Here is a 9,166-nt window from a genome sequence, read left to right as displayed (position 1 = left end):
TTGTCCAGGGTTAGTTAAAATTTGCATTTATTTGAAGTGAAAGGAGATTTCAATAAAGTAATATCAAACTATATAAAGTCAAACTCGTTTATAACGAGCACAAAGGGACCGTAAAATGTACTCGTTAAATCCGAGTGCTCGTAATAAACGGGTCCTTAAGGCAGGCGTGCAACCAGAAGAGGGATGGGGGGTTGGGAGGTCAAATTATTGAGTTTACATAAAATTTAATTAATACTTACTTACTTCAATAAATTTAAATAAATACTTTTCTTAATTTAATGATAACTATCCCCCCCCCCAACCAGCAAAAAATTTCTAGTTGCACTACAGTCTTAAAGGAAAGAAGCAATAAACGGAAAGAAAAATAAAGGAAAAGATTCTTACCAAAACATTTATTTTTTTCATTAATCTACATATTTAAAATAGTAGTTTGTTAGCTTACTTTGAAGTTTCAGTTCGCGTTTTTTTTTTATTTCGCGTGCATTTCTTATCATTTTGAAAAAAAGATTGCAAGACAGAAAAATATTGCTCGCTAAAACCGAGTCTTGCTCTTTAAAAGCGACTTCCGTTCCATAGACTTAACATTGATCCAACCAAATATACTCGTTTCCCTCGGTAAATCCGAGTTGTCGTTAAATCCGAGCTCGTTATAAACGAGTTCGGACTCGTTATAAACGAGTTCGACTGTAGTTACCTATGATGACAATGAAACTTAGGCTCTTGCAATCTGATCTACTAATCTTCGAAAGGCGCCATTTTATTTTTTCATTCTTTTTATTTTATTATACCATTACGCATTCTTTGCTGGATTTCACACACAGAAAAGACCCCATGGATGTTAGAATATCCAAAATTTTACAAAAGAAGTTGAAAAAGAGCCTGTCAGGATCCTGATTCCTCTCCCACGCATTTGATTGACCCCTTGACCTGAGGGTCAGAGGGTGAAGGACACTGGAGGTGTCGTCCCCTACATTGGGGGTGGAGCGAGTGACTTTTTCTGATGAGAAAGAATTTTGAGAGGGGAGATTAGCTTTGAACGCCGAAGAGTAGAGTTGTAATTGAACGATGATAGATTTAGTATGAAAGGGAGCAGTTGCGCTCCAAAAACATTATACTCAACAGCTCATGTATCTATTTGTAACTTTTCTGTAAATAATTCTATAATCAAGAATTTAATAATAAATAAGCTATAATTGAAATAATCCTTGGTCATCCTTAATGAGGAGTCTTTAAAAACGAACCAAGAGACAAAATGTCTCACAAATTGTCGCAGCGCAACAGGATTCTCGCCAGGACGGAAGGAGGACTGCTATGCTAGAGAAAAGAATCATCGCCGATGCCCTTTTATGAGAAATGCCCAGTAAAGAGTGTTGCCTCGTCTTGATAGAAGGATGCCTACGGAAATGCCTAGTGAAAAAGATTGGAAAGATTGCCTTAAGGAATCAAGATCCAATAAACTGATTTTCCAGGATTTTTTCAGTTTTTTCCCGTTTTACCAATAAAAAAAATATTATATCCTACATGCAGGGACCTCCAGAGTACCGAAAAACACATTAAAAAAATAATATAATTTAAAATAAACAAAAAAAGAAAGGAAATTTCCAGGAAAAATGGTTTTTTTTCATTGTTTTAAATTATTTTTACAATATATTTAAAAGTNAGAAGTTGAAAAAGAGCCAATAAACTGATTTTCCAGGATTTTTTCAGTTTTTTCCCGTTTTCCCAATAAAAAAAATATTATTTCCCACATGCAGGGACCTCCAGAGTACCGAAAAACACATTAAAAAAATAATATAATTTAAAATAAACAAAAAAAGAAAGGAAATTTCCAGGAAAAATGGTTTTTTTTCATTGTTTTAAATTATTTTTACAATATATTTAAAAGTTTGTCTTGCGTAAGGTGTGTAAAATAGTGCATCTTTCTTTATTAAACAACACATAATGGAATAATAATAAAAAAAAGAATAAAAAGGTGGGGTGCGGTTCGAATTTTGAAGCCGTCTAAATACTTTTAATATAAAGTTATAATTTTCAAACTCGGACCCTAACTAGGGGTGCATGGTCCAAACATTACTCTACGAGGAAATTTTTATACTTGAATTAGGGGGGGGGGCAGGGAGGACCCCAAAGGTCAGTTGCATAGCTGACAGTGAGAGGGCTTTTGAAGTGAGATTGTGGCAGGCTTCCCGTGTTCAAGTGGTCTGGTGGTCAAGAAACCGGACTAGTAACTCACGGCTGGGGAGAGAGGTCGCAGGTTCCAATCCCTGCTGCGGCAACTTTTCAAAAATTTTCCTTTTTTTTTTCTTCTGCTTATTTTGCATTATATTATTTTTTTATTGTGCTTTTCTGTATTTTCGGGGATTCTACATGCAGAAAATAATTTTTTTGTAAACAGAAAATGGCAATTAATGGGTAAACTCTGGAAAAATCCAGGAAAATTGGGTTTTTTCCATTGCTTTAAACTATTTTAAAAACATATTTGACAGTTTATCATGCGTAAGGTGTTCTATGATTAAAATCGTGCATCTGTCTTTGTTGAACAACACATAATGGAATAATAATAAAAAATAAAAAAATAAATAAAAAGGTAAGGTGCGTTTCGAATTTCGAAGCCGTTTAACTCCTTTTAATAATACGTTATAATTTTCAAACTCGGACCCTAAGTAGGGGTACATGGTCCTAACAATACGGTAAGAGGAAATTTTTATAGGTGAATTAGGGTGAGCAGGGGGGGTCTTCAAGGTCAATTGCATAGCTGACCGCTAGAGGACTTTTGAAGTGAAATTGTGGCGGGCTTCCAATGTTAAAGTGGTCTGGTGGTCAAGACACTGGACTAGTAACTCACGACTGGGATGAGAGACCGCAGGTTCAAATCCCTGCTGCTACTACTTTTCAAAAAAATCTCTTTTTTTTTTCTTCTTTCGTTTATTTTGCATTGTATTATTTTTTATTGTGTTTTTCAGTATTTTAGGGGGTCCTACACGTAGGAAAAAAAATTTTTAAATTGGGAAAATTTCTAATAAGGAGTGAAAACTAGAAAAATCCATAAAAATTGGGTTTTTTCCCTTGTTTTAAACTATTTTTACAATATATTTGACAGTTTATCATGCGTAAGGTGTTCAATGATTAAAATCGTGCATCTCTCTTTGTTGAACAACACATAATAAAATAATAATAAAAAAATAAAAAATAGAACTAAAAGGTCGGGTCTGAATCGAATTTGGAAGCCGTCTAAATCCTTTTAATATAAAGTTATAATTTTCAAACTCGGATCCTAAGTAGGGGTACATGGTCCTAACAATACTGTACGAGGAAATTTTTATAGGTGAATTAGGGGGAGCAGGGGGGGTCTTCTAATGTCAATTGCATAGCTGACGGCTAGAGGGCTTTTGAAGTGAAATTGAGGCGGGCTTCCCATGTTAAAGTGGTCTGGTGGTCAAGACACTGGACTAGTAACTCACTGCTGGGATGAGAGACCGCAGGTTCAAATCCTGCTGCTACTACTTTTCAAAAAAATTTCTTTTTTTTTCTTCTTTCGTTTATTTTGCTATATATTATTATTTTATTGTGTTTTTCAGTATTTTTGGGGGTCCTACACGTAGGAAAAAAATTTTTTAAATTGGGAAAATTTCTAATAATGGGTGAAAACTAGAAAAATCCATAAAAATTGGGTTTTTTCCATTGTTTTAAATTATTTTTACAATATATTTGACAGTTTATCATGCGTAAGGTGTTCTATGATTAAAATCGTGCATCTCTCTTTGTTGAACAACACATAATAAAATAATAATAAAAAAATAAAAAATAGAACTAAAAGGTCGGGTCTGAATCGAATTTGGAAGCCGTCTAAATCCTTTTAATATAAAGTTATAATTTTCAAACTCGGATCCTAAGTAGGGGTACATGGTCCTAACAATAATGTACGAGGAAATTTTTATAGGTTAAGTAGGGGGAGCAGGGGGGTCTTCAAAGGTCAATTGCATAGCTGACCGCTAGAGGGCTTTTGAAGTGAAATTGTGGCGGGCTTCCCATGTTAAAGTGGTCTGGTGGTCAAGACACTGGACTAGTAACTCACGGCTGGGATGAGAGACCGCAGGTTCAAATCCCTGATGCTACTACTTTTCAAAAAAATTTCTTTATATTTTAGGGGGTCCTGCACGTAGGAAAATTTTTTTTAAAATTAGGAAAATTTCAAATAATGGTTGAAAACTGGAAAGTTCTAGGAAAATTGGGTTTTTTCCATTGTTTTAATTTATTTTTACAACATATTTGACAGTTTATCATGCGTAAGGTTTTCTCAGAGTAAAATCGTGCATCTTTCTTTGTTAAGCAACACATAATATAATAATAATAAAAAAATAAAAAATAAAATAAAAAGGTAAGGTGCGTTTCGAATTTCGAAGCCGTCTAGCTCCTTTTAATATTAAGTTATAATTTTCAAACTCGGACCCTAAGTAGGGGTACATTGTCCTAACAATACTGTACGAGGAAATTTTTAAGGTAAATTACGGGGAGCAGAGGGGGTCTTCAAAGGTCAATTGCATAGCTGACCGCTAGAGGGCTTTTGAAGTGAAATTGTGGAGGGCTTCCCATGTTCAAGTGGTCTGGTTGTCAAGACACTTGACTATTAACTCACGGCTGGGGTGAGAGGCCGCATGTTCGAATCCCTGCTGCTACAACTTTTCAAAAAAATTTCTTTCTTTTCTTCTTTCGTTTATTTTGCATTATATTATTTTTTTTACTGTGTTTTTCAGTATTTTAGGGGGTCCTACAAGTATGAAAATTTTTTTTAAGTTAGGAAAATTTCAAATAATGGGTAAAAACTGGAAAAATCCAGGAAAATTGGGTTTTTTCCATTGTTTTCAATTATTTTTACAATATATTTGACAGATTATCATGCGTAAGGTGTTCTATGATTAAAGTTGTGCATCTTTCTTTGTTAAACAACACATAATATAATAATAATAAAAAAATAAAAAATAAAATAAAAAGGGAAGGTGCGTTTCGAATTTCGAAGCCGTCTAACTCCTTTTAATATTAAGTTATAATTTTCAAACTCGGACCCTAAGTAGGGGTACATGGTCCTAACAATACTATACGAGGAAATTTTTATAGATGAATTAGGGGGAGCAGGGGGGGTCTTCAAAGGTCAATTGCATAGCTGACCGCTAGAGGGCTTTTGAAGTGATATTGTGGGGGGCTTCACATGTTTAAGTGGTCTGGTGGTCAAGACACTGGACTATTATCTCACGGCTGGGATGAGAGGCTGCAGGTTCGAATCCCTGCTGCTACAACTTTTCAAAAAAGTTTCTTTTTTTTCTTGTTTCGTTTATTTTGCATTATATTATTTTTTTATTGTGTTTTTCAGTATTTTAAGGGCGTCCTACACGTAGGAAAAAAAAATTTTTAAATTGGGAAAATTTCTAAGAATGGGTAAAAACTAGAAAAATCCATAAAAATTGGGTTTTTTCCATTGTTTTAAATTATTTTTACAACATATTGGACAGTTTATCATGCGTAAGGTCTTCTCAGAGTAAAATCGTGCATCTTTCTTTGTTATCAAATACATAATATAATAACAATAAAAAAATAAAAAATAAAATAAAAAGGTAAGGTGCGTTTCGAATTTCGAAGTCGTCTAACTCCTTTTAATATTAAGTTATAATTTTCAAACTTGGACCCTAAGTAGGGGTACATGGTCCTAACAATACTGTATGAGGAAATGTTTATAGGTGAATTAGGGGGAGCAGGGAGGGTCTCCAAAGGTCAATTGCATAGCTGACCGTTAGAGGGCTTTTGAAGTGAAATTGTGGCGGGCTTGCCATGTGCAAGTTGTCTGGTGGTCAAGACACTGGACTATTAACTAATGGCTGGGATGAGAGGTCGCAGGTTCGAGTCCCTGCTGCTGTAACTTTTAAAAAATTTTCTTTTTTTTTTCTTTTGCTTATTTTGCATTATATTATTTTTATTGCGTATTTTTCTTTATTTTAGGGGGTCCTACACGTACGAAAAAATTGTTTTAAATTGGTAAAATTTCTAATAATGGGTGAAAACTAGAAAAATCCATAAAAATTGGGTTTTTTCCATTGTTTTAAATTATTTTTACAATATATTTGACAGTTTATCATGCGTAAGGTGTTCTATGATTAAAATCGTGCATCTTTCTTTGTTGAACAACACATAATGGAATAATAATAAAAAAATAAAAAATAGACCTAAAAGGTCGGATGTGGTTCGAATTTGGAAGCCGTCTAAATCCTTTTAACATAAAGTTATAATTTTCAAACTCGGACCCTAAGTAGGGGTACATGGTCCTAACAATACTGTTCGAGGATATTTTTATAGGTGAATTAGGGGGAGAAGGGGGGGTTTCCAAAGGTCAATTGCATAGCTGACCGCTAGAGGGATTTTGAAGTGAAATTGTGGCGGGCTTCCCATGTGCAAGTGGTCTGGTGGTCAAGACACTGGACTATTAACTAATGGCTGGGATGAGAGGTCGCAGGTTCGAGTCCCTGCTGCGGTAACTTTTCAAAAATTTTCTTCTTTTTTTCTTTTGCTTATTTTGCATTATATTATTTTTTTATTGTGTATTTTTCTTTATTTTAGGGGGTCCTACACGTAGGAAATAAATTTTTTAAAATGGGAAAATTTCAAATACTGGGTGAAGACAGTAAAAATCCAGGAAACTGGGTTTTTTCATTTGTTTTAAATTGTTTTTACAATATATTTGAAAGTTTATCATGCGTAAGGTGTTCTATGATTAAAATCGTGCATCTTTCTTTGTTAAACAACACATAATGGAATAATAATAAAAAAATAAAAAATAGAATATAAAGGTAGGGTGCGGGTCGAATTTGGAAGCCGTCTAAATCCTTTCAATATAAAATTACATTTTTCAAACTCGAACCCTAAGTAGGGGTCCATGGTCCAAACAATACTGTACGAGGAAATTTTTATAGGTGAATTAGGGGGAGCTGAATAAGTGATTAGGTGAATTAGGGTGGGTCCCGAAATTTGAACCTTACTCGCGCCATTTTCTACGTCAGCACTGTGGTGGATGCAAGCTTGAGGCAGAATTCGTATTGACCAGCCATTGCTGGGATTAGAACCTGGTTCACCTCATTGGAAAGCAAACGCTCTATCCCTTGAGCCATCATGATTTATTTAAATACACGCAGTACTGATTTACTGAAACAGCCAGACTGAATTAATGATATAAACTCTGTCCCAAGTAGAACACTGAAATTAAGCATCATTGGCCTGAGTCAGTGAGCGGATGAATAACTATTTTGATCAGGCAGTTGGACAGAATAGGATGTGGTGTGGAATATCGTTTAAGTGTTCAGTCGTAAAATGTATCCTTGGGCAATTAAAGTGGGGAAGCCATCTCCTCTGCAAAGGATCAAAATCGTAATGGTAGGTACGTATTCGGATCATCATCTGAGGTGTTTCTTTTTAGACCGTCGTCAATAGCCTATTTGTGCAGCTCTATTGCGATGTAAATAAAATGTTACTTTACATAAATCTGTATCCCTTGGAAGAAAAAATCTTGCCACGCATTTTTTCAATATATCTGATCTCTTTCGTCACAAGGTGCCACTCTTCATCATACTTCCTAACCCCTTTTGACATATTACATATAGAAGTACTTGCAATTCTGAAACTAAAGGACCATTCTCTATGAATTTGTTTCCTACACTTCTGATCTCTGTTACAGAAGAATGAAACTTTGATTTTAGTCCTAGACTATGTGTAATAACTAGGAGTTGCGTAATTTTTTCGAAATGAGACATAATCTATGAATCTTTCCGGTGTTGCTTAACTTGGATTTTTATATATTCAGAAACAATCGATTTTTTGTCACAAATTAAATACTCAACTTTCCGAATTAACGTGTTTAAATTTCACCCATTGTGAATGCTAAGAAAGATTGAATGTTAGTATACGAAAATCTTATCATTATCACATTATAACTATAAATTTATTCTTAAAAAAATTTGCTTTTTATAAATATGCTACAATTTTTCTGATCGATCAGCAGTGTTTTCCATTTTTCTGCAAATAATCTGTATTATTACAATTTCAAAAGCATAGAAAATATATTAGTATTAAGAAAGTATGAATGGTGTTTTCTACACTAGGTAACGCTGCAAGCTCGGTACCCCCCAAATTTCCGGGTTACTGTTTCCGTTGTAATTTAAAGCCATTTGGCATCGTTGTGTTTTGAGATTGTTGCAAACAATGTATTTTATTACTTATTACTTGTGTTTACAATGCTAACAATACTTACAATACTTGTGTTTACAATGCTAAAAGTGTTAACACTAACGTAAGATGGTGCACTGCTTGCAACAAGAACAAACAGCAATAAACATATGGAAAGAGGCTAAATCAAGACTGGCAAAAAAGCGAGTTATTCAAAATCTAGCAACCATGTCACCTTTTTTAATAATAAATAACAAAATAACTAAATTAAATTTTCACTCCAAACTCCCCAGAATTACATAATAACATTAGTATCTTATGAAATACGGCAGATTTGAGCTCAGAACTTATCTAATTTATTTCTTTTATTGAAAACAAAATTATCCGTTTGAAAACATCGCCTATCAGAATAACGTGTAGTAAGCAGCTGCAAACTTTTTAACCGGAACTAGAGTAGGTGCCGAGCTCGAGATTGTTATTGTTTGCATTTCTACTGAAAACACCATCCATAAATACACAAGTGGGAGACCTTTGTGCTAAAATACAAACTAAGGTAAACAACGTTTAGGATATGCAGCGTTATATATAATTTAATACTACACTTTGCTATTGATTATTTGTTTTTCATATATCTGCCCCCTCTTGTTCTATTCAATGATAATATCCTTTATGCTTCTTTTAAGCTGTGCTTGTTATTTTTGTTAATGTCTTGATATTTAGGATATATATATTTATTTCAGATTGTGAGCGGAACTTGTGAGTGTCCCGTTGGTGCGAATCCTGCGATTTGACGGCATTTCTTTGCTTTAGCGGCCTTGCTTGAGGATTACAGCAAGAAAGAGATGTTTTCAGCTCCAACTGAAAAACTTCAGAGATGGCATCTACCTTCTAAGAAAAAGTTCTCCCCAAAAAAGGCTGAAACTGTCTTTAGTGTTAAAAATTGTCAAAGTGTGAGCAAAGA

The sequence above is a fragment of the Parasteatoda tepidariorum genome, chromosome 4 (assembly GCF_043381705.1).
Source record: "Parasteatoda tepidariorum isolate YZ-2023 chromosome 4, CAS_Ptep_4.0, whole genome shotgun sequence".
NCBI classification, from domain to species: Eukaryota; Metazoa; Arthropoda; class Arachnida; order Araneae; family Theridiidae; genus Parasteatoda; species Parasteatoda tepidariorum.
Note: the sequence above shows the minus strand (reverse complement) of the source record.